At 43.4% G+C, this 24,107-nt stretch overlaps 1 long non-coding RNA gene across 1 annotated transcript in view; it reads right to left on the bottom strand.

The window, feature by feature from the left end:
* Positions 1–24,107, bottom strand: part of LOC123582841 — a 40,635-nt gene that overhangs the window by 16,106 nt on the left and 422 nt on the right. The gene's annotated exons all lie outside the window — the stretch shown is intronic.

The raw sequence follows: 24,107 nt of genomic DNA on the forward strand, positions 1-24,107 counted from the left end.
GCAGTGGGCTATCAAAGCCCCCACCCCCCTGGCCCCCCTCCCTGGGTACCCAGTGCCTTCCTTGTACCTCCAGGGAATGTAGTGGATCAGAGGCTCTCAGCGCCCCGTGAGGCTCTGCCCAAGCCTCTCCCTCACATGCCCTACAGTCCCAGCTCTGCCCTATGCCCGGCACTGGCTGGCGGTTCCCTTCTGCCAGCCCCCAACCCTCCTGTCAGCACCCCCAACTCAAGAAGCCTTCCCACTGCCTCCAGAACCTGGTTTCCTTGGTCCTCAATGCCGCACACAGGGGCTTCCTCCTTCTCTTCCCTCGAGGGCTATTCTACCACCACCGCATCCTGGGCTCTAGGTTCTGAGTATTTCCTGGGTCTGCTGGCCAGAAAAGGTAGGGCCATCTGAGACTTGGTCTCTGTCCTTGGGAACAGGGAAGCAATACAGTAGTCCCCACCACAACCACGAGAGGGAAAATGCTGTGAAGCTCTGCCAGCAGCAGGGATTGCTAACGTTTGTGATAGGTATAAAGGTACAAACACGGATGCCGACAGATCAAATACGCCAGGCTCTCTTTGAGGGGTCTGATGATCCCCCGCTGGGGATGTCAGCTTCTCCTCCACGCCTCACCTCGGAGGTCATTTCCTTGGAGAAACACCTTTCTCTCCACCCGAGCTTGGCTCTGTGTCCCTCTCCCACCTGGGCACTTCCCAGAGGGGACCATCGTGGCCTGTTTGCCTGCCTGTCCCTGCACTGGGCTGAGCTCTAGGAAGGGAGGGGCTGCAGCTCATTCACCTGGCTCTGGACTAGTTTTGACTGCAAGTAACAGAGTCCAGCCAAACTTATTTAATCAAAAAGGGGAAACTTCTGCAAGGCCATGAATGTGCTTTAGGAGGGGCCCAAGGAGATACAGCTGGCCTCAGGAAGGGCTGAAACCAGAAACAGGTCACCTTCCACACTTCCCCTTCCTCTCTCATCCCTGCTTCTTTCTCCTCTCCATTAGAATTATCTCATGAGGGGCGCCTGGGTGGCGCAGTCGGTTAAGCGTCCGACTTCAGCCAGGTCACGATCTCGCGGTCCGGGAGTTTGAGCTCCGCGTCAGGCTCTGGGCTGATGGCTCAGAGCCTGGAGCCTGTTTCCGATTCTGTGTCTCCCTCTCTCTCTGCCCCTCCCCCGTTCATGCTCTGTCTCTCTCTGTCCCAAAAATAAATAAACGTTGAAAAAAAAAATTATAAAAAAAAAAAAAAAAGAATTATCTCATGAAAGTTTCTGCTTAGCCCCTAAAATGTTAACTATAACATTACCGAGTGTGAGAAACAAACGGTCCGCTGTGCGCGATTTTAAAGTAAGTGGTCAGGGCGCCTGAGTGGCTCAGCCCGTTCAGTGTCTGACTCTTGGTTTAGGCTCAGGTCATGCCCTCGTAGTTCATGGAATCGAGCCCCGTGCCAGGCTCTGCGCTGGCAGCATGGAACCCGCTTGGGATTCTCTCTCTTCCGTCTCTGCCCCTCCCCTACTCATGCTGTCTTTGTCTCTCTCAAAATAAATGAATAAACTTTAAAAAATAAAGCGATCAAAAGCTGCTTGGATAAGCTTGAGGCTCTCACCTTAAGCCCTTCCCCACACAGAGGTTATGAAAGGGGAGGAGTCAGAAGTTAAGGAGTTTGAGAAGGAGGATGCCTTTGGAGCTGGTCTATATGGTGTGTGTCCTTTCCACCACTAGCAAGACATGATAATGGCCTTTAGCCTTAAAAAATCAAACTGCCAGTTATTTTACCAGAAAAAGATGGGTTTGTTTGGGAACAGCAGAGAACTGCAATCTGGACCAGCTGGCTGCAGCAAAATCATAGGCAAGTCCACAAAACAAAGAGAAGGAGTGCTCTTATAGAGGAACGGGGGGACACTGGAAATGCCGTTATAAACAAAAAGTCCCTTGGAGTAAACTGGGAGTTGGAAGTATTGTGGCTTTTCATTGGCTGAGTTGTCACTGTCTCTCACTGGCTGGGTTATGGGGTGGGAGGAAAGCCTTTTTTTTTTAATGTTTATTTATTTTTGAGAGACAGAGAGAGCATGAGCAGGGGAGAGGCAGAAAGAGAGGGGAGACACAGAAACAGGCTCCAGGCTCTGAGCTGTCAGCACAGAGCCCGACGTGGGGCTCAAACTCACGAATCGTGAGATCATGACCTGAGAGCTGAAGTCAGAGGCTTAACTGACTGCACCACCCAGGCTCCCCAAGTGACCATTTTTCTTGATGAAAAATTTCGTTAGTGGAGGAATGGTTGTTGGGCACTGGGGAGCCCTGCATGCTTGACAGCTTTGGCAGATGGAGGCCCAGAGGGAGGAGCAGCGCCCATAGCGCTCACTGCTCCTGTGTCAGGGATCTTGGGGTAAACCGAAGCCACCGCGCAGGAAGGAGTAGGGGCCTCCAAAAGACCCGGGACATGGCGGCAGCTACCTCCCCTTGGCCTTTGCCACCCAGCTGGCAGGCTCCCCTCAGCCTTGTTGCTAGACGCCCCAACGCCAGAGCTGCCTTCTGAACACCCACTCCATCCTGAACATGGCCCTGCTCCACAAACCTCTAGAGCTCCCTCCTACCCTAAACATGAAATCCCATGCTTGTGCCCAGCTTTCCTCCAGCACCAGGGCCCAAACGGCCTCTCCAGAGAATCCTTTGAGGTAGGTGCCAAGGCTGGCACAGGGTGAGGGGAGAGATGTCCTCACTCTCAGGGTCCAGCCTGCCCCACTTTCCCTGCATATACTCCACCACCCTTGGCACAGGAGTAGGGATATCAGCGGACTCCTCAGAACTGAACTAAAGGTGCTACAGGAAATTCAACTCAGATTCAACAAAGGCTCTGAGCGCCAGCTTGGTGCTGTGCCCCTCCGCATATACCCTGTCACTCAGCCTCACAGCACCCCATTTTGAAAGTACCTCACTGTCCCAGAGTCTGTCACAGAGCCAGCACGTAGCCGAACGGCAGCAATGATGACCACCACGGACTGAGGACCTACTATGGGGCAAGCCTCATAGTGGGGCTTCCCTCCCTTACTTTGTGAACCCCTGCGACAACCCAGAGCGTCGGTCCCCCCTTCAGGAGGTCGGTCCCAATTGTTCACTGACGCCACGTTTATGAATTTGCCGACTCAATAAAATGTAGTTAACTCCTGGGGCTCCTGGGTGGCGCAGTCGGTTAAGCGTCCGACTTCAGCCAGGTCACGATCTCGCGGTCCGTGAGTTCGAGCCCCGCGTCGGGCTCTGGGCTGATGGCTCAGAGCCTGGAGCCTGTTTCCGATTCTGTGTCTCCCTCTCTCTCTGCCCCTCCCCCGTTCATGCTCTGTCTCTCTCTGTCCCAAAAATAAATAAACGTTGAAAAAACAATTAAAAAAAAAATGTAGTTAACTCCCATTCAATACTTCTTCCGCTTCCAGGGTCGTTTGCAAACATGTGCACAGTGGCAAAACACTCGAGTGGCCCTATTCACACATTCCCAGATGACGTCCCACAAAGTGATGCTCTGCCTTTCTTGTTTCAGCTCGAGCTGCAAACAACTGGCCTGTGGTCTACTTAGTGCCCTGCTTTTCACATTTTTGTGCTTTTATTCTTTGGTGATTTCACTGTTTCAGGTGGCCCCACAGGTAATGCTAAAGTTCTGTCTAGTGGTCCTACGTGCAAAAAGGCTGTGGTGTGCCTCACAGAGAAAACTGGTGTGTTAGATAAGTTTCCTTTTGTCAGTGAATCAATAATTTCTATTAAATAAGGTGTTTACACAGAAACATAAAACAAGGTTATGTATTGATCGCTTGACGAAAATGCAACCTGAAAACTGACCGGGTGGCAGGAAACCCTGTATTTTCCCCAGGAGAATGGCTCAGTATTTGTTAATTCCGTGCTCCCAGGTGCTTTATAGAACATGGCTACGGCAAATAACAAGTATTTTTGTCCTTTGCTGGTGAAGAAGTTGTCACCCACCTGGGCTTCCACAGCTAGCGAGGTGCAGGCCATTCCGAGAGGAGTCAGAAACAAGTGACCTCCCCACTTGGTTCTTTCACGAGGTGTGGGGTACATGCTGGTGGCCTGGGACATCAGTGGGGTGTCAGTGGCGGGCAAAGTGAGGCCAACTTGCTATTAGATAGCATTATCTAAAGTTCTTTTTCATTTATCTTTCAATCCTTACGATTGGATACAAGTGAAAGCCTGGGTCAGGTGCAAGTCAGTCCTTAATGAGTCCCAAATCCTCCTGCGGATCCCCCTTTTTAATAAAGAAAAACCCTCAGGTGCACAGCCTCTAGGAGGTAGGAGGGTCTAGCTGGAATTTAGTAACACTTATCTTTATACTTGCCTTCAAGCAGAATACTTGCCATAAATAATGGCTCATGATAATAGTTTTTAACTTTCAACAAAGGGACAGAAACTGCCTTTCCAAATAGATACAATTAAGTACAGGTATAAATCTTTAAAGAAAAATGTTAAATAAATAAGTGTAAGGAAAATCCAAGGTGGCCTCTACTGGTTTCTGAAGGAAGCAAAAACCAAGAAAGTAACATGTGAATGACTGATGTTTTAGGGGTGCTGGCTGGCAACATTCTGTCTCTTGATCTCGATGCCGGATACACAAAGGTATATTAAAACTTTTAATGGTTTGGGGCTCCTGGGTGGCTGAGTCGGTTAAGTATCTGACTCTTGATTTTGGCTCAGGTCATGATCTCACAGTTTTCTGAGATCGAGTCCCATGTTGGGCTCTGTGCAGTGTGGAGCCTGCTTGGGATTCTCTCTCTCCTTCTCTCTCTGCCCCTCCCATCCCTCAAAATAAATAAAGAAACATTAAAAAAAAAAAAACTGTTGGGGCGCCTGGGTGGCGCAGTCGGTTAAGCGTCCGACTTCAGCCAGGTCACGATCTCGCGGTCTGTGAGTTCGAGCCCCGCGTCAGGCTCTGGGCTGATGGCTCGGAGCCTGGAGCCTGTTTCCGATTCTGTGTCTCCCTCTCTCTGTGCCCCTCCCCCGTTCATGCTCTGTCTCTCTCTGTCCCAAAAATAAATAAACGTTGAAAAAAAAAATTAAAAAAAAAAAAACTGTTAATAGTTTAAGCCACTATGGCTTAAACCAACAACAAGTTTATTATTTTATCATTCTGGAGGTCAGAAGTCCAAAACAGGTCCATAGGACTGTGTCCTTCTGGACGTCAGAAGGAAAGAGGATTCCCTGTCTTTTCCAGCTCCCGCAGGCTGCCTGCACTCCTTAGCTTGTGGCCTCATCTCCTATCTCCGAAGCCAACATTGAATCTCTCTGTCCTGCCTCCCTCTTTCCTTTATAAGGACGCTTATGGTTACACTGGCCCACGTGGATAAGGCAGGCTACTCTCCCTATGTCAGAATCCTTAATCACATCTGCAAAGTCCCTTTTGCCATGTAAGGTAACATATTCACAGATTCTGCAATTAGGATGTGGATATCTGTTCGGGCCTTTATTTTGCCTACCACATGTGTGAGTGTGAGGGTGTGGAAGCATATACAGGGAGAATAAGGGTGTGTGAATGCATGTGCCCAGAAGCACATGTGTATGGGTGGCGGGGGGAGGGTGTACAGAACCTGCAGGGCTGGGCACTTGGGAACTAAGGCTCCTCCGTGCTCACAGCCTTCCAGCACAGCCAAGCGTGCAGCTGAAATCTGCCACTGTCCCCTCAAAGCCTCTCTTTGCAGTGAGGTCACCTCTTCCCTCCCAGCTGGGACCAGGGTAGAGGGGAGGGCTGGGATCCCATGATGGGGTGGGTGGTGCTGGCATGCCTAGGGCCCCTGCTGAAGACACGGAGGCCTGGGTGGGGAAGACGGCCCTGGTCCGTCAGCAATCACTCTGTTCAACTGCTCTTTGACGAGCTCCCCCAGCAAACGTAGGGCAGGTTCATCATCTGTATTCAGAGAGAGCCATTTGATCACATTTCTGGGCACCACCCTGACCCCATCCTGGTTTGGCTGGGCTTGGGGGTTTTACAAATCCATCTGCCTTCATAACTGCGCTGTTTATTTTCAAAACTGAGGCGCCCCTTGGCACCTTATTAGTGATTACAAAACACAGTAACAGCAAGCTCTCATTTATGTGCTGCCTACCTTCCACATCAGCATGCTAAACCCTTCACACACATTATACCCCTCAACCCTGTGCCGACCCACAAGGGAGGCATTTCTGAGCCAAGGAATCCAAAGCTCAGAAAGGTTAAGTGACTTGCCCAAGGTCCTGAAGCAAGTGACCATGGGAGCTAGGGTCTGAGTGCAGCCCTAAAGGTAATCCACATTGCCTTGTTTCTGGAAGAGCATGCCTGGGGCCCCATTCCTTCGCTTAGGCCTGCCTCTCCTGGAAATTCTCCTCCAAATGTCCCCATGTCCTGGGGACGGGGGCGGGAAAGTGGCGCAGGTCTGGGGCTGTGCCTCTTGTCAGGTTAGCCCCAGATCCCTTGCTGACAGGCTTCATCCCCTTCAGGCCATGGGCCCAAAGCCTTGGAGAGGGAACTAGCCTGAGGGAGTGGTCTCCAGCCATCTTTCAAGGATATGGACTAAATCTCAGGCTAGAGATTTTTATACCTACTTTCCCTTCCTTAAACACAAAGAAATGGGATGCCTGGGTGGCTCAGTCAGTTAAGTGTCCAACTTCGGCTCAGGTCATGATCTCACAGCTCATGGGTTCGAGTCCCGCATCGGGCTCTGTGCTGACAGCTCCGAGCCTGGAGCCTGCTGCTTCAGATTCGTGTCTCCCTTTCTCTCTGTCCCTCCCCCGCTTACGTCCTGTCTCTCTCTCTCAAAAATAAATAAAACTTAAAAAAAAACAACAAAGAAATCAATATATAAAATATAATTGCCAAACTGCCTAAAATGCACAGTCCAAATACTCCCACAAACACCTCACAGTGAGGGTTATGTCAAAAAGACACAGGAGCCAACTGCAAGAGCTCCAAATAGGCGGAGCCAGGACAATTTAAGCAACAAAATTAAAAGGTATTGGATTATAACCCAAAGTATAAAATACATATCCATGATATCCGTGAGTCCATAGTGCTATAAATTTATGACCGAATAAATAAATAAGAGAGACAAGACAAAACCCTGGTGCAAAACAATCCCAAATAATATTATATATATAATATATAATATAATACACACACACACACACACACTCCCCACTCAAGGAACAAGAACATAAGACCCCAAGCCTTAAGTGTGGGTTGTGCACAGTGACTTCCTTCCAAAGAGCACAGTATGGGACGTGGAGAGAATAGCTTATTATGGAGACAGACACTACCTCCGCTATGCGATCAAGGTCAACCTCAAGAGTGTAAGTTATGTTGGTAAGTATGAGGAGAAGGGCACTTTATCTCTGTGTTCTTCCTCCCCAAAACTCATACCCCTGCTCTAGGCATGAGGAAAACAGCAGACAAAGTCCAGGAGAGCGGCGTACCTGACCAGTGCTACTCAAAACTGTCAAGGTCATCCAGAACAAGAAGAGTCTGAAGATGGTCACCCCCAAGAGGAGCCTAAGGAGACTTGACAACCAAATGCAGTGTGACATCCTGGATGAGATCCTGGACAAGAAAAAGGCGGTAGGTAAAAACAAAGGAAAACCGAACGAAGTGGGGACTTCAGTTAATAAGAGGCACCAGCATTGGTTCATTAATAATAACAAATGTACCATACTAAGGTAAGATGTCAGTAAGAGGGGAAGCTGGGTGGGGAGGTACGTGGAAGTTCCCTGTACTATCTTTGCAATTTTTCTGTAAATAAAAAGCTATTCTAAAATTAACAGTTTATTTGAAAATAACACATTAAGGAGCGCCTGGGTGGCTCAGTCAGTTAAGTGTCCAAATCTCGGTTTTGGCTCAGATCATGATCTCACAGTTCTTGAGATCAAGCCCTGCATGGGCTCTGTGCTGGCAGTGTGGAGCCTGCTTGGGATTCTCTCTTTCCCCCCCCCTCTCTCTCTGCCCCTCCCCTGCTCATACTCTTGCTCTCTCTCAAAATAAATAAACACTAAAAAAATAAAAAATAAGCGGGGCGCCTGGGTGGCGCAGTCGGTTAAGCGTCCGACTTCAGCCAGGTCACGATCTCGCGGTCCGTGAGTTCGAGCCCCGCTTCGGGCTCTGGGCTGATGGCTTGGAGCCTGGAGCCTGTTTCCGATTCTGTGTCTCCCTCTCTCTCTGCACCTCCCCCATTCATGCTCTGTCTCTCTCTGTCCCAAAAATGAATAAACGTTGAAAAAAAAAATAAATAAATAAAAATAAAAAATAAAAAATAAGATAGCATATTAAAAATTTTAATATATACATTACATTCTTAAAACATAGTATTTATTATTTGAGCTTTAAAAGTAACATAAAAATAATAATAATTTTGGTATACATTCATCGATTTCTTAGCCATATCTGTTTCTAATATCATGTCACTGGTACTTTTCTAAAGAATGTGTGTGTGTGTTTTTTTTTAAATGTGGTCTCTTCCCCCCCCCCCGCAAAAAACTGCCTATAATCATCTTCAAAGTTATATGTTATTATTAATAAAATGGAAATTGTTGATACCCTTTGTTGACTCTCCTCTGTAGAGCACAATATTTTTAACATGAGTATCATTTCTCTGCAGATACCTGGGAAGCTCTGAGCAAATCCTAACAGATGGAAGATATTCTCAGTTCTAATTTCTTTAGATAGGAATGGTTAACTATTTCAGCCCAAGTATTTTCATGGGTAGTGTCTTTTTAAATTCCATTTAGAATATCTTTCTTTAACAAGCCATTATGAGAAGATAAAACTCACCACATAACTTGGCTTTGTAATTCTTTTCAATATTTTGCCAATTGTAGATGCCGTAAACCATCAGCCTTCTGTCTCTTCAATCCAATTTAAAATATAAATCTGCCCAATTAAACATAGGAACTCCATCAAAACATTCCTCCCACAAGTCAAAAAAAAAAAAAAAACTATAGAATTTCCACATTACATCTCGACCATCATTTGACCTCCCCTAAGCTAATTTATTCAGCGACTTCCTTGCTTTTGAGGGACAATGTAAATGTTTTCCAGTGTAAAATCCCTGAAATTTGCTTACTGCGTTGTCTATAATACCTACAATTTGATACAGGGTTTTATTTTTTAATTTTTGTTTAACATTTATTTATTTTTGAGAGACAGAGAGAGACAGAGCATGAGCAGGGGAGGGGGAGAGAGAGAGAGGGAGATACAGAATCTGAAGCAGACTCCAGGCTCTGAGCTGTTTGTTAGCACAGAGCCCAGCGCAGGGCTCCAACTCACGAACTGCAAGACCATGACCCGAGCTGAAGTTGGACACCCAACCGAGCCACCCAGGCGCCCTGATACAGGTTTTAGAAGTTAGTTTATCTTGGCACACTCGTGGAACACTGTGATTAAAGATTTTCAGTTTCTTTTGAACAAAATTGAGAGGACTCATTTACAAAATGTTCAATTCCGTTATAAACACTTAAAGTGATTTATAAAGTATTTCTCCAAAGGCTCAAACATTTAAAAAATTCGACTGATGGCAGACAGCAAAAATAAAAGCAAAAACAAAATACATCTTGCTATGCAGTGCTGTGCCCAAATCATATTGGAAGACGGAGGCAAAAGGAAAAATCAATAATACTGATCCTGTCTATTCAAAATTTTGATATTTTGCCCATGTGGATTTTCGAATTAGTTTGTATTTTTAAAATATTATAGGAGCACCTGGGTGGCTCAGTTGGTTGAGTGTCCAACTTCAGCTCAGGTCATGATCTCACACTCCGTGAGTTCAAGCCCCACGTTGGGGTCTGTGCTGACAGCTTAGAGCCTGGAGCCTGCTTCAGATTCTGTGTCTCTCTTTCTCTCTGCCACTCCCCTGCTCATGCTCTCTCTCTCTCTGTCTCAAAAATAAATAATAAGAACACTAAAAAAAATTTTTTTAAGAATAAAAATAAATAAAATAAAATATTATATTAAAATACTATTTATCTTGACTACTGTATTTTTTGGTCCTTGAATTTTTCATGAGAGGTGGATGCCTTCTCTCCACCCCTACTCCTGGCCCTGCTGCCATATTGAACTGTGTTTTAAATTAAATATCATCTTTGCCACAAAAATATTGTAGTGTAATTACCCTTCATGTGTGCATGTTCATACAAATAAGTGAAATTTCTATTTCAATTGATATACCATGGCAGCCTATTCTATCCCTATTTTCAAATATGCGCACCACCACGGATTCCAAGTTCATTTCTGCTCCATGAATTTCCTAATTGGATATGAATATTGTTTTTGCCATGCTGCTGTGTTCTGCTGAAATATACGCTCACATTTGCAAGCACAAGTAACTCTATCTTCAGTGCTGAACTCTGTAAACAAATGTGCGAGAATATTTACAACAACGTCAGATGCTTCACCCTCGCCAGAATGAACTTACCAAAACTTGCTTTGATTCCATTATTGAAATAAACTGAATTTCTATATGAAGCACTTGGTGACCTTGATTTAAAACCGCTGAAGGAGTATGTTTGGTTGCAAGGAGGAGAGACCCTCTCAAACTAGCTCAACTTGGGGACGCTGCGATGGGGATGGTCCCACCGGGAAAGATTCTGGGCCCCTGACGGCATCAAGGAGTGGCTGTACCAGCACTGGGTTGCCTGCCTCCATATTTCTTTGATTTAAAGGAAGGAAATGAAACTAATTTGTTTAAGTTGCTGTTTGGGGAATCTGCCAGAACATCACTCTCACTGAGCCAGCATCCAAATCTCTCCTTTCCCACTGAATCCAGTGCAGGCTGATTTGATGGAGCCACCAGGAGGCACATATACAGCTCAGAGTGATGACCCCTCTCCTGCCCCCAGACATGTGTTCTCTCAGCCAATAGCAAGAAGAAACAGCCCTTAGATACAGGACACAGTTCTAGGAATTACAAGGCAGGAGGATTCACATCCCAACCCTGCTCTGAGAGGACAGGGAGGGAAGGGACATTATTAAGCATCTATCATGGGTAAGAGGCATCAGCTGTTATGCCTTATTTAATACCGTGTAAAGAACGTGTTTGTTCCTTTTTATCCATTAGGAAACAGGTTTCCTAATCCATTTAGAAACTAAATGAATGGCTGCCTTGGGCATTTGGGCAACTACAACAAAATATCAAAGACTAAGTGGCTTATAAACAACAGAAATTTATTTCTCACAGTTCTGGAGGCTGGAAAGTCCCAGATCAAAGAACCGGCTGATTTGGGTTCTGGGGAGAGCCTGCTTCCTGGTTCAGATGGCGTTCTCGCCATGTCCTCCCGTGGTGGAAGGGGTGAGGAAGTTCTCTGGGTCTCTTTTATAAGGCACTATCCCCATTCATGAAGATTCTGCCCTTATGACATCATCACCTCTCCAAAGCCCCACCTCCAAATACGATCACATTGGGGATTAGGCTTCAGCATACCTGGGGGGACATTAACATTCAGTCTGCAGCAATTGCCCAGGGTCATATGGCTAGGAGGAGATGCTGCAGAGCTGGGAATGGAATCCAGCACCTGACCCGCTGTCCCTGCAGCACATGGCTCCCTCGCAGTCTGGGGATACCGTGCCTATCTTTAGGGAGAACTGCTCTTCCCCTCCTCCACCCCTGTGGCTCCAACGGGGGCTGCCAATTACAGGCCCCCAGGGGTTGATACAGAATCCAGCTCGGGCCAATCAGTGGGGCTGTGAAGTGTAAGGCCAGGTTGACACATGGAGGAAGTCAGTCTTGAGTCAGAGAGAAAGGTGTTGACAGGCCCAGAGACAGAGAGAGAGCCTGGCAGGGTCTCTTCTACCCTGAAGTAGTGGCACCCTCCCTCGACCCATGGTTTGGTTGTGGGAACCTGTACGCTTTTTGACTGAGCTAGCTTGAGGTGGATTTGTACCACTTGGCTCCCGGTGGGAATGCAGTATGGTTCAACCACTCAGGAAAACTGTTCAGTCGTGTCCGCGAAAGCTGAATACATGCGTACTCTGTGACCCAGGAATTCTACTCCTGGGCATATGCCCAACAGAAATGAGTGCCCGTGGACACCTAAACACTTGTGCTAGGGGGGTGTCTGGGTGGCTCAGTCGATTAAGCATCCGACTTCAGCTCAGGTCATGATCTCACAATTTGTGAGTTCGGGCCCCACGTCGGGCTCTGTGTTGACAGCTCAGAGCCTGGAGCCTGCTTTGGATTCTGTGCCTCCCTCTCTCTCTGCCCCTCCCCGGCTCATACTCTGCCTCTCTCTGTCTCTCAAAAATAAACAAATGTCAAAAAAAAAAATTTAAACACTTGTGCTAGGGAGTGTTCATAGCAGGACTATTCGCAACAGCCCCAAACTGGAAACAACCCGAATATCAACAGGATGTTAGACAAATTGTAGTATATCCGTATTATGGATGCTATACAGCAATGAGAATACACAGTCTATACAGATGCATACAACAGTATGATTCAATATTGCAGACACTAGACTGAGTGAAAGACTAGATCCCCTTTCTGTGATATTTAAGAACAGGCAAAACTAACCAATGGTGATAGAAGTCAAAAGAATCGTGACCTCTGGGGGCAGGGGTGGTACTATCCGGGAAGAGGACACAGGAGACTTCCCAGGGTGCTGGAAATGTTCTAGGTATTGGATAGGGTAGTAGTTAAATTTGTAAAAATGTCACTGAGCTGTACATGTAAGATTGGAACGCATGGCACACTTCTTCATATGTATATTAACCCTCACTAAAAAAAAAAAAAAAAAAAAAAAAGAAAGAAAGAAAGAAAAGAAAAGAAAAGAAAAGAAAAGAAAAGAAAAGAAAAAGAGGTCAGCATGTAAAATTCTGAGGCCAGCCTTCACAGGGCCACATGTATGCAATGAATGGTTGCTCCAATGCCATTCTCCACAGTGTGAGCAGATGGGGGAGCTTTTGCAAAGCTTTTGCAAAGCTGGATGCTAAGTGTCTCGGGGCTCAATGAGTTGGAGATGCAAACTAGTTTACATTTCTAAAGCAAACAGAGGGTCACCTGGGTGGCTCAGTCATTTAAGCACCCGGACTTCAGCTCAGGTCATCATCTCACAGCCCGTAAGTTCGAGGTCATGATCTCACGGTCCGTGAGTTCAGGCCTCGCGTCGGGCTCTGTGCTGACAGCTCAGAGCCCGGAGTCTGCTTCAAATTCTGTGTCTCCCTCTCTCGCTGCCCCTCCCCACTCACACTCTGTCTCTCTCTCAAAAATGAATAAATGTTAAAAAAATTGTTAATAAAAAAATAAAAATAAATAAAGCAAATAGAAAGTAGTAGTAGAGACAGAGACAGAGACAGAGACAGAGAGATAAAGCAGCAAGAGAAAGAAGATCCCTCTCAGTTTTGGTGCTTCCTTTGGAAATGACCGTCCTCCAAGGAAGGACTGTATTCTTGTTCTAAGAGATCTGGACAGTGCTGAGCTTCAAGAACATTGGCAGGGGGTGAGAGGGGGAAAACAGATCCCGAGGACCCTGCTCCTATCTGGTCAAGGGTCCTCACGCTCCCCATATGTATTTCTGATCCAGGGCGTGATTTGCCTACTAAAACTGAAGTTACATTCAATTCTTGCCCTAGACATTCCTAAAGTAGCGGGGGGAACAGAAGGCCCAGACAGGGATGGAGAGGACAGGAAAGGAGGACACCATAAAATGTTTTTAGAGATTGCATCTTTGTCTAAGGTTAAACAGTAACAAGGAGCCAGAGTTGTTGAACTTTCTCTTTCTTCTGTGTCAGACATTCAGCGCCCTCGATTTCATCTTATTCTCATAGCAGTCCTGTAGGTTACCATTATTATTCCACTTTTACAAGCGAGCAGATTAAGGCTCAGAGAAGTTCAGTGATGTGCCCAGAGCCACACAGCGAAGACGTGACTTGCCCACATCCCTCCTTCCCTGCTCCTCCCACCACAGAGTCATTCTCCCCAGTGCAGTCAGAACGATCTTTTAAATACATGATTCCAATCCTGCCTCCCCATTTCAAATGTTTCACTGTGTTCCCCAAGCTATCACAGACAGACGTCATCCTCGTGCTGGGACCTGGCCCCTAGCTCGCTCCCATCACTTGGCCACTTGCTTCTGCCACCTGATCCCCAAAGGTTTGAGCTTCCTCTTACCACAGTACTCTCGACCTGTGCTGCCCCCTCTGCCCAGAATGTCCTACCCGACCCCCTTCCCCTGGGAGGACTCCCTCCATCATTCCAGGCTCAGTCCAAGCGTCATCTTCTCAGTGAAGCCTTCGTGGACTCTCACATTACCATCCTCTATCCACGCTCAGAGAATGCTGCCTACTTTCAACATCGCTTACCACAATCTGTGAGTATACGTTTGTGTGACTATCAGTTAAATGTCTACCCCCCCCCCTAGAATGTAAGCTGCCTGGATCTGCTTGGCTCACCTGTATCCACAGAGCCTACCAGGGTGCCTAGCACCTTGAGGGTTCTCCAAAATTTGGTGAGTGGCTGGCTGGCTGATGGATGGGTGATGGATGGGGCAGAGAAAGTGTTCCAGCCCAAGTCCATCTGACCAGAGGACCTGCTCTTTCTACTCTGTTTCACCAAGTCTGTGGTCCTAGGACCTCTATGAACACCAAGTAAAATCAACATGGCTAAAGCTACAGCACATCTCAAAAACCTCTGATCACCAGTCCAGAGAAAGGAAATAACTTTTCAACGTCTTGCAACAGAGTGGCCCAGGAACCCTGGCCTCCTCATTATTAAAAAGAATAAAAGTGGTGTTCCGATTTCTCAGGAATGATTTGTGAATGTGGTATTTTGAGTCTGCATGTTTAAAACTATTCTATGGTCTTCATGTTTATCTGGATCTAAAAATCCTTGGTTCATACTTTTTCTCCTGGGGTTTCTTGAAAACGTCCCATTGTTGTCCTTCTTCATGTATTCCTATTAAGAAGTCTGATGCCAAACTGATTTCCTTTCCATTGTAAGGAATTGGTCTTTGTAAATTTAAGGCCCAGAGGATTTGTTTCTTTACGCCTAAGTCTAATGTCTTGGAGCAGACTGTTTCAGGTCTATTTCCCCATGTACAGAGTAAGCTCTTTGAACACACGAACTCAGATCTTATTTCATTTCCAGAAAGTGTTATTGTTAGGAGCACCTGGGTGGCTCAGTCAATTAAGTGTCTGACTTCAGCGCAGGTAATGATCTCACAGTTCATGGGTTCGAGCCCCACAGTGGGTTTGAGCCCTGCGTTGGGCTCTTTGCTGACAGCTCGGAGCCTGGAGTCTGTTTCAGATTCTGTGTCTCCCTCTCTCTCTGCCCCTCCCCTACTTGCTCTCTGTGTCTCTGACTTTCTCAAAAATAAATAAACATTAAAAAAATTTTTTAATATATTAAAATAAAAAAAGAAAGTGTTATTGTATTATAGTTTTAAATTTTTGTTCGGTTTGTCTTTTTTTCTTTCTTTCTTCAGGGACTCTAATTATATAAATGTTGACACTTCTCTGCCTGCCTTCTCTAGCCAACAGTTTTTCTTTGGTATTATTAAATCTCATTATTTCATGTTGGCATTCTTAGCTATTTTCATTCCTCTCCTATTATATATTCAATCAAATCTATTCTCCCTTGGGCACCTTGTAATTTTTGTCAGTTCTGAGATTATTTTCCTTTCTATTTCTTTCCTGAATTTAGTAAACACTCATGTTGCATCTATCATTTCTGCTTTGTCCATTTCCTTTCTGAGCTTTCAAATTTGTGATGTGAGGTGGGTTTTTTCCCTCATATCTGCAAATATTTGTTTAAGGATATTTAATTCAAGTCAGGGTGTTCTGTAACAGTTTTGCTCTCCATCATGGGTTTTGGAAAGAGAATTTTATCAGCTGAAAATATTTTGATTCTCATTTTTTTGTTCTGTAGTAGGTTTGTGTAGATGTTGGCTTCTACTTTCTATTTTTTTTTTTAATTTTTTAAATGTTTATTTACTTTTGAGAGAGAGAAAGAGAGAGAGGCAGAGACACAGAATCCAAAGCAGGCTCCAGGCTCTGAGCTGTCAGCAGAGAGCCCGACACAGGGCCTGAACTCATGAGCCATGAGCTGAAGCCTGATGCTCAACCAACTGAGCCACCCAGGAGCCCCTATTTTCTGTCTATTTTTAATATGATGTTTTTCTCCACCAGGACTTACAGGTGGTCCTATGTAGACAAGGGTAAACACTTGAGAGGCTCTCTAAGTTTCTTAGTTCCAGAGTGTTGTCTTATGTTAGTACATTAAAGTGAAGTGGTTTTGGTAGGTTTCCTTTGTTTCTTTGGACCCTAATTTCTACCACTTGCTCCTTATTTTCCTTCACCATCAACCATTGGAAGATTCCTCTCCCTTCAAGACATCTCTTTCCCACAAAAATGACTCTTCATAAGACTTCCACCTTTGGTCTCATACTCTGAAGCCCCTTTATTCAATTCCTCAATAAACAGCACTCTGATTCTTCAGTACTTCCCCACTCAGGGTGAGACTCCTACTTTTGGGGAGTGGTTTTATCTAAGCTCTACCACCATTAGAACTTGATGCAACCTCCTCTTTTTCTTGGGGGTCTCCACTCAACTCTGCCCTAGCAAAGCCTCTGGAGCTGGCTCTGTTGGTTTCAAATGTTTCTTCTGCACTGATCGATATGATATGTCTTTCTTCTTTGGACTATTAATAGAGTGGATGACATTGACTTATCTTCAATATCTTGCATTCCTAAGACCCAGTTACTTTTTATATATTGCTGGATTCAATTTGTTAATATTTTGTCATGGACTTTTGTATTTATGTTCATGAGAGATACTGATCTTTTCCTAAATCTGTCTGGTTTGGGCATCAGGATAAAATTAGACTCATTACAATGAACTAGGAAGTATTCCCTTCTATTTCCTGGAAGAGATTTATATGTCAAAAGATTGGTTTCATTTCTTCTTTAGACATTTGGTAGAATTTGCCAGTGAAATCTTTTGAGTCTGGAGTTTTATTTTTCAAATGGCTTTTAACTATAAATTCAATTTCTTTAATAAATATATGACTGTTTGAGTTATTTATTTCTTCTTGGATGAGTGTTTAGTGGTTTGTGGCCTTCAAGGATTTAGTTCATTTTATCTAAATTGTCCATTTATTTTGTAAAGTTGTTTATATTATTATTCCCTTATTAGTCTTTTAATGTGTATGAAGGCTGTTGCGATAATTCAGTTCTCATTCCTGTTATTGGTAATATGTATCTTCTTTTTTTCTTAGTCAACCTAGAAATTTACCAATTCATTTTTTCAAGGAAACAGCTTTTTGTTTCACTGATTTTTCTCTATTGTTTTCTTATTTTAATTTCATTGAATTTTGCTTTTGTCTTTATTATTTCCATCCTTCTGCTTGCTTTTGGTTTATATTTCTCTTCTTTTTCTAGTTTCTTAAGGTGAAAGCTTAGATTGTTGATTTGAGATCTTTCCTCTTTTCTAATATAACCATTTAACACTATCAATTTCCTTGTAAGCATTGTTGAAGCTGCATCTCACAATTTTGGTCTTTTTTTTTAATTCAGAATATTTTCTAATTTCCATAACACTTTCTTTTTGACCCATGAATTACCTAAAAGTGTATTTTTTTTAATTTAAAGTGTTTAGAGATTTTCCAGTTTTTGCTGTGCTATAAATTTCTAGTTTGATCTCATTGTGATCAAATAACACACTTTGTATGATTTCAATTATTTTTAAATTGCTAAGACTTTTTTTATGACTCAAAATGAGGTCTTCATTGTAGGTTCGATGTAGGTTCTTTGCACACTTGGAAAGAATTTCTTTTCTACTGGTTTTTGATTGAATGTTCTATAACCATCAGTTAGTTCCATTTGGCTTATGGCTCGGCTCTCGTATATGCTATTTACCTGTTCTATTAATTACTGAGCAAGGAATAGTGAACTCCTCAACTATAATTGTGGAGTTTTCCATTTCTTTGAGTTTAATCAGATTTTGCTTCATGCATTTTGAAGTTCTGTTATTAGGTGCATACACACTTAGGATTATTATGTCTTCTTGGTGAACTGGCCCTTTTATTGTTATGTAATGTATCCCTTTATCCCTAGTAATTTTCTTTGCTCTGAAGTCTACTTTGTCTGATATTAATATAGCTACTCCAGCTTTCTTTTGATTGGTGTTTGCAAGATGTATCTTAATCTTCTTTGAATTGCCTTACTGAGATATAATTCATATGTCATAAATTCACCTATTTGAAGAGTACTGTTCAATGGTTTTTTGGATATATGTCTTAGTCTTTTAACCTATCTATATCATTTTATCAACATAATTATAGGAAGCATATGGTTGTACCTTGTTTTTATTAATCCATTTTGGCCATTTCTGTCTTTTAATTGGTATGTTTAGTCCATTTAGATTTAATGTGATTACTGATATGTTTGAATTTAGGGCTGTCGTTTTATTATTTATTTTCTGTTTGCTCTGTTTTTTGTTCCTCTGTTTCCCCTTTTCTTCTTTCTTTGCATCATTTAAACATTTTCAATTTTTTTAATGTTTATTTTTGAGAACAAGAGAGAGACGGAGTGTGAGAGGGGGAGGGGCAGAGAGAGAGGGAGACGCAGAATCTGAAGAAGGCTCCAGGCTCTGAGCTATCAACACAGAACCTGATATGGAGCTTGAACTCACAAACCGTTAGATCATGACCTGAGCTGAATTCGGACACTTAACTGACTGAGCGACCAAGGTGCCCCTGAACATTTTTTAATATTCCATTTTAATTTATCATATTGTATGTTTTACTATATCTCCTTGGTAATTTTCTTGTGATTGCAACTTACATACTTAATTTTTCTCTGTCTACTGTAAACAGATACTTTACTATCCTAAATAGAATGTAGAAATTTTACCATAAGTCACCTTAGCTTCCTTTCTTTATATGATAGCTGTCTTATATATTAGACCTACATTGAAAATGTCATCCTAGAAGAGTCCTAATTCTTGCTTTCAACTGTCAATCATATTTTAGAGAACTCAAGAGAAGGCTAACAGTCATTTACCCAGATAGTTACCATTTCTGGTGTTTGTCCCTCATTCCTGATGTCCTAAGTTTCCCTATTGTATCATCTTTCTTTCATCTGAAGAATTTCTTTTAGTATTTATTTTACAACAGGTGTGCTTACAACAAAGTCTCTTAGGTTTTTTTCATCTGAGGATATTTTTATTTCACCTTTATTCCTAAGGATAATTTCACTGGATACAGAACTCTGCATTGGTGGTTCTTTTCTTTCAGCACTTCCAAAATGTTTCATTTCCTTTTAGCCTCTATGGTTTCTGGTGAGATATCAACAGTCATTCAAATATATGTTCTCCTATAGATGATGCACTTTTTTCTCCGACTACTTTCCAGATTTTCTTCTTTATCTTTGATTTAAAAACCATTTGATTATCACATACCTGGGAGGTGATGTTTTTGAGTTGATCCTGTGTGAGGTTTGCTGAGTTTCTTGAATTTACAAATTTGGGAAGTTTGCAACCATTATTTTTGTATTATTATCTCCTGAACTGCACTCTTTCTCCACTCCTTCAAGGACTCTGATGACATGAATGTTTGACATTTTAGTATTGTTCCACAGGTTCCTGATATTCTGTTCAATTTCTTTCAATTTTTTTCTCTCCATTGTTAAGTCTGAACAATTTCTATTGATCTATCTTCAGGTTCATGGACTCTTTCCTCTGTCCTCTCCATTCTGCTACTGAGTCCATCCAGTTATTGTTAAATGTTGGTTACTATATTTTCCAGTTCTATATTTTCCATTCAGTTCTTCTTCATATCTTCTTTTTTTGTTGTTGAAACTTCCTATTTTTTCATTCATTTCAAAAGTGTTCACACTTCTTATAGTTACAGTAGTAGCTTTAAAGTCTTGTTCTGATAATTTCAATATTTATGTTTTCTCAGGGGTTGACAACTACTGATCGTCTTTTTGCTGTAAGTTGAGATTTTTCCAATTCTTCATATCTCAAGGCATTTTTGATTGTATCCTGGACATTTTGAACATCATGTTATGTGACTCTTGGTCTTGTTTAAATATTAAGAAGAATGTTGATTTTAAAAACAAATTAGCAGACAGTTGACTGAGGCGAGGTTCAACCACAAGCTTCAACCCACTATTTATAGGCTCTGGTTCTAAGATCAGTTCAATTTTCAAAGCCTTTTGTAGTTCTGTTCAAATGTGTCCTACATATGCAACACCAGTCTGAGAACTGGGTGGTGGTCTGCCCCCTAGTTCAGTTCTCAAAACCTCTCAGATTCTCTTTAGGATGAGATTGATGCATGCACAGTTTGGAAGTGATCCCAGAAGTTGACATACAAAGTTATACAATCACTCTCTGGTGCTCTCTCCTCTCCACATGCACCCCAACACTTTTTGGCTGTCTGCGGCCTCCCTGGCCCGTCCCCCGGCCAGATATCTGCCATTTCGTGGCTCTGCTATGCCCTTCTTATGACTGCATCTGTCTGACACTAGGCAGGAGAAGGACACAAAGAGAAAAACAGCAAGAATTTGCTCAAGCTCTTCTGTTCACAGGTCTTCTAACAGAGAGAAGGTTGTCTTTCCCTAGGGATTTTAGGTTCCTACATACAGATGCTGTCCTCACCACTGCCACTGCCACCACTGCAAGACTGCCCGGGGGCTGGCATGAGTGAGGATGGAAAAAAGAAAAAATAAACAGAAAAGCTTCCTTCTCCCTGATCCTTAGGAGGCCTTTTTCTACTCTTCAGGCCAGAAAGAAAACTCTATTTGCTCTCTTGAAGCTCCTTCTGCCTGTACGTGGTGCACCCTTCCAGGTTTCAGGCTGCCTTTGAGTCCGGGTCAGCCAATACTGGAGGGAAAAAATGAGAAACTCAATGCAATTCGGTTGTACTTCAAATTCTTGTTTCCCTCTCTAATCTATTGGCTACAATTTACTTTCCAATGGTCCACACACTCTGTCCAGGAAGAATAACTGCATTCAGTAGGAGACAAAGTAGATGGTGTTCACTCCATCTTTCCTGGAACCAATCTTTCATCCACTGGCTTCAATTTCAATTATATTTGTCACTTCTAGAAATTCTCTGTGGTTCTTCTTCAGATTCATCTGGTCAGTTTTGATTCTCTCTCTCTCTCTAATTCTTTTGTCATACATGCAATCACTTCTTTATTTTAGGCAAGCCACACATAATTATTTCATATTCTATAACAGATAATTTCAATATCTTCAGTCAGCGTTGCCGTCGGTCTGATTCAGCAATGTTGTTTTCTGCTGACTCTCATTTCATGTAGCTTATTTCCTCTTCTGTTTAATGATTTTTTTTTTCCAGTATGACCTCCTGTTCCTTGGAAGTTTATCTGTGAGAAGTCCTTGAAGCCTAGATTTAAACTGTGTTTCTCCAGGGAGTATTTGCAATTGCTTCATCAGGCATCTGGGGAATACTTCAAATTGCATATTTACTTAGTTTTGTTATTTGCTTTTTTTGTTTTGGGGGGTTTTGTTTTTGTTTTTGTTTTGTGTGTGTTTTGTTTTGTTTTGTTTTGTTTGTTTTGTTTGGAGAAGGGGAGTGCAGGGAGCACTAGGCAGTATAAATTCTGGTGCCACACCCATTCGAAACTGGGCTTATCCTAGAGATTCTCAGGAAAGAACCTTCTTTCTTCCACTCCAACTCCAGTGAGGACAGAGGCAGACAAGTCTCTGTGGACACTCTTCCCCCCTAGTTTAATAGCCTCTGGGATCCTAGCTTTATGTAGAGGACTTCTGACCTATTCTCACCTAATTCCCAGGAATTATCCTCTGTGCCATGAGCTATTAAACTCAGACTCTGGGTCACCAGGGATAGGTAGATATCCTGTAGGCAAACACTAGCTCCAAAATGTACTTACCCCCATCAGAATCAAGATTTCTTAATGCTCCTTAACACTGACATTTCCCTTATTTTATGTTATCTAAGCTATGTTTTCAAAACTATATTTTAAAAAATGTATCCAGGGGCACCTGGGCAGCTCAGTCAGTTAAGCGTCCAACTCTTGATTGCAGCTCAGGTCATGATCTCATGGTTCACGGGGTTGAGCCCTGTGTCAGGCTCTATGCTGACAACAGGTGCCTGCTTGGGATTCTCTCTCTCCCTCTCTTTCTGTCCCTGCCCCGTACTCTCTCGCTCTCTCTCAAAAAAAAAAAAAAAAAAAAAAAAACCAAAACCTTTAAAAAATAAAAATTAATAAAAATTAAAAATGTATCCAGCACAAAATCTGTCCCAGGGGATATTTCTCTACATATATACTGGAAATGGCAACTTTGGCTTCTGATAGAAGTCCAGATCATAGTTATTCTGATAGCTAATGAACTTAGTTTTATTTCTTCCACCTAATTTCACATTTATTACTGATTATATTTTCCTCCCTCTTTCTTCTTCCCCTTTTCTGGATTGGTCAAATTTCTCTTTATTCCTTATTTCACCACCACCACTAAGTTACATGCCTGTTTGGAAATTCCACCCTGCTTTTCAAGTTTGCTGTTGGTTTTGCCTGTTCACTTCTCGTATCCTTTTAGAAGATTTTTAGACTACCTTTCTTCTCTGTGCTCCAAAATATCCTTTCCCCTCCATGGATTTTCTGATAATTTAGATCACCACTATCCCAAAGAACTTTCTGCAGTGGTGGAAATGTTCTATATCTGCCCTGTCTGATTCAGTAGCCACTAGACATGTGTGGCCATTGAGTGCTTGAAAAATGGCCAGTGCAACTGAGGAACTGATTATTTGGTTTTATATAATTTTAATTAATTTAAATGTAAGGAGCCACATGTAACTCATGACTACCATACTGGACAGTGCAAACTTCAATACTTCATTTTTGACTCTTAACAGGTTTTCCTTTACCGCATGGCCTTTGTTTCGAGAATCCCTACTTAAAACATCATTATTCGTGTTTTTTTTTTTTTAATTTTTTTTTCAACTTTTTTTTTTTTTTATTTATTTTTGGGACAGAGAGAGACAGAGCATGAACGGGGAGGGGCAGAGAGAGAGGGAGACACAGAATCGGAAACAGGCTCCAGGCTCTGAGCCATCAGCCCAGAGCCTGATGCGGGGCTCGAACTCACGGACCGCGAGATCGTGACCTGGCTGAAGTCGGACGCTTAACCGACTGCGCCACCCAGGCGTCCCTATTCGTTTTGATTTAACTAACATACCCATTCCTTCCTACTGTTTCCTATACACTCTTTCATCCCCTGTCTTTTTTCTTTTTCATCCCCTATTTTAAGATCTCTCTTTTAACCCACATTCCATCGGTTTGAGTATCTCCTTGAGTATTTTGTTCAGTCCTTAGGTGCCCCTAAAATGCCCTGACAGAATTAATGGTATCTTAACGAGAATGAAGACTCTTGGGTCATAAACCTTTTTCCCTAACAGAGTGTGGATATTTTGTTGTCCAGTATTGTAGATCTAAAGATTAACGTTAGCTTAATTCTCTTTGAAAGCCACCTCATCTCACCTCTATGAACCTGTACAATGTCCCCTTTCTCTTTCAGTGGCAGGTAGTAATCTCGGAGCTGAAGCATACGAGAAATAGAACTTTCCTTATCTAACTGAATTGTATTTATATTTTGAGCCATCCTTTCACTTGGATGGAGGACACCTAATCTTAGTGAAGGCTCCATCTCAGTTCTTGGGTAGGGATGGGAATTATGTAGTATTGAGGTGGGGGAGGAAGAACACCAGGAGGCCCCAGCTCTTGGTCATCTGCCTTGCTCTTCTCCCCCAGGATGTCTAAACATCAGACACTGGTGCCCACTGACTATGCACGGCCTTCTTCTGGGCTCCCTTGCAGCCTCTCTAGGTCCTCCTGTCCTCTGTGCCTTGTCTGTGCCACACTCTTGGGCACATCAGAAACACACTCCTGAGTCCACCCCGCTGCAGGCTATGGGAATCCCTCTTGGGCACCCAGGAGCCTTCTGCTGCTCCTGGCACTTCTGAGAGGCCACATCAGGCCCATCTGCCTGGATGTGCCCACCGGGCGACTTCCATTTCCACTCCAATGTTGTGGTGCAAGGAAGTCCAGGCTCCTCCCACCTCCTTAGCTGCACCAGGGGCCCAAGGCCTCGCCATACTTAGATCCTCATACCCAACTAGGGGGTCCATCC

Source organism: Leopardus geoffroyi, chromosome B3 (genome assembly GCF_018350155.1).
Source record: "Leopardus geoffroyi isolate Oge1 chromosome B3, O.geoffroyi_Oge1_pat1.0, whole genome shotgun sequence".
Taxonomy (NCBI): Eukaryota; Metazoa; Chordata; class Mammalia; order Carnivora; family Felidae; genus Leopardus; species Leopardus geoffroyi.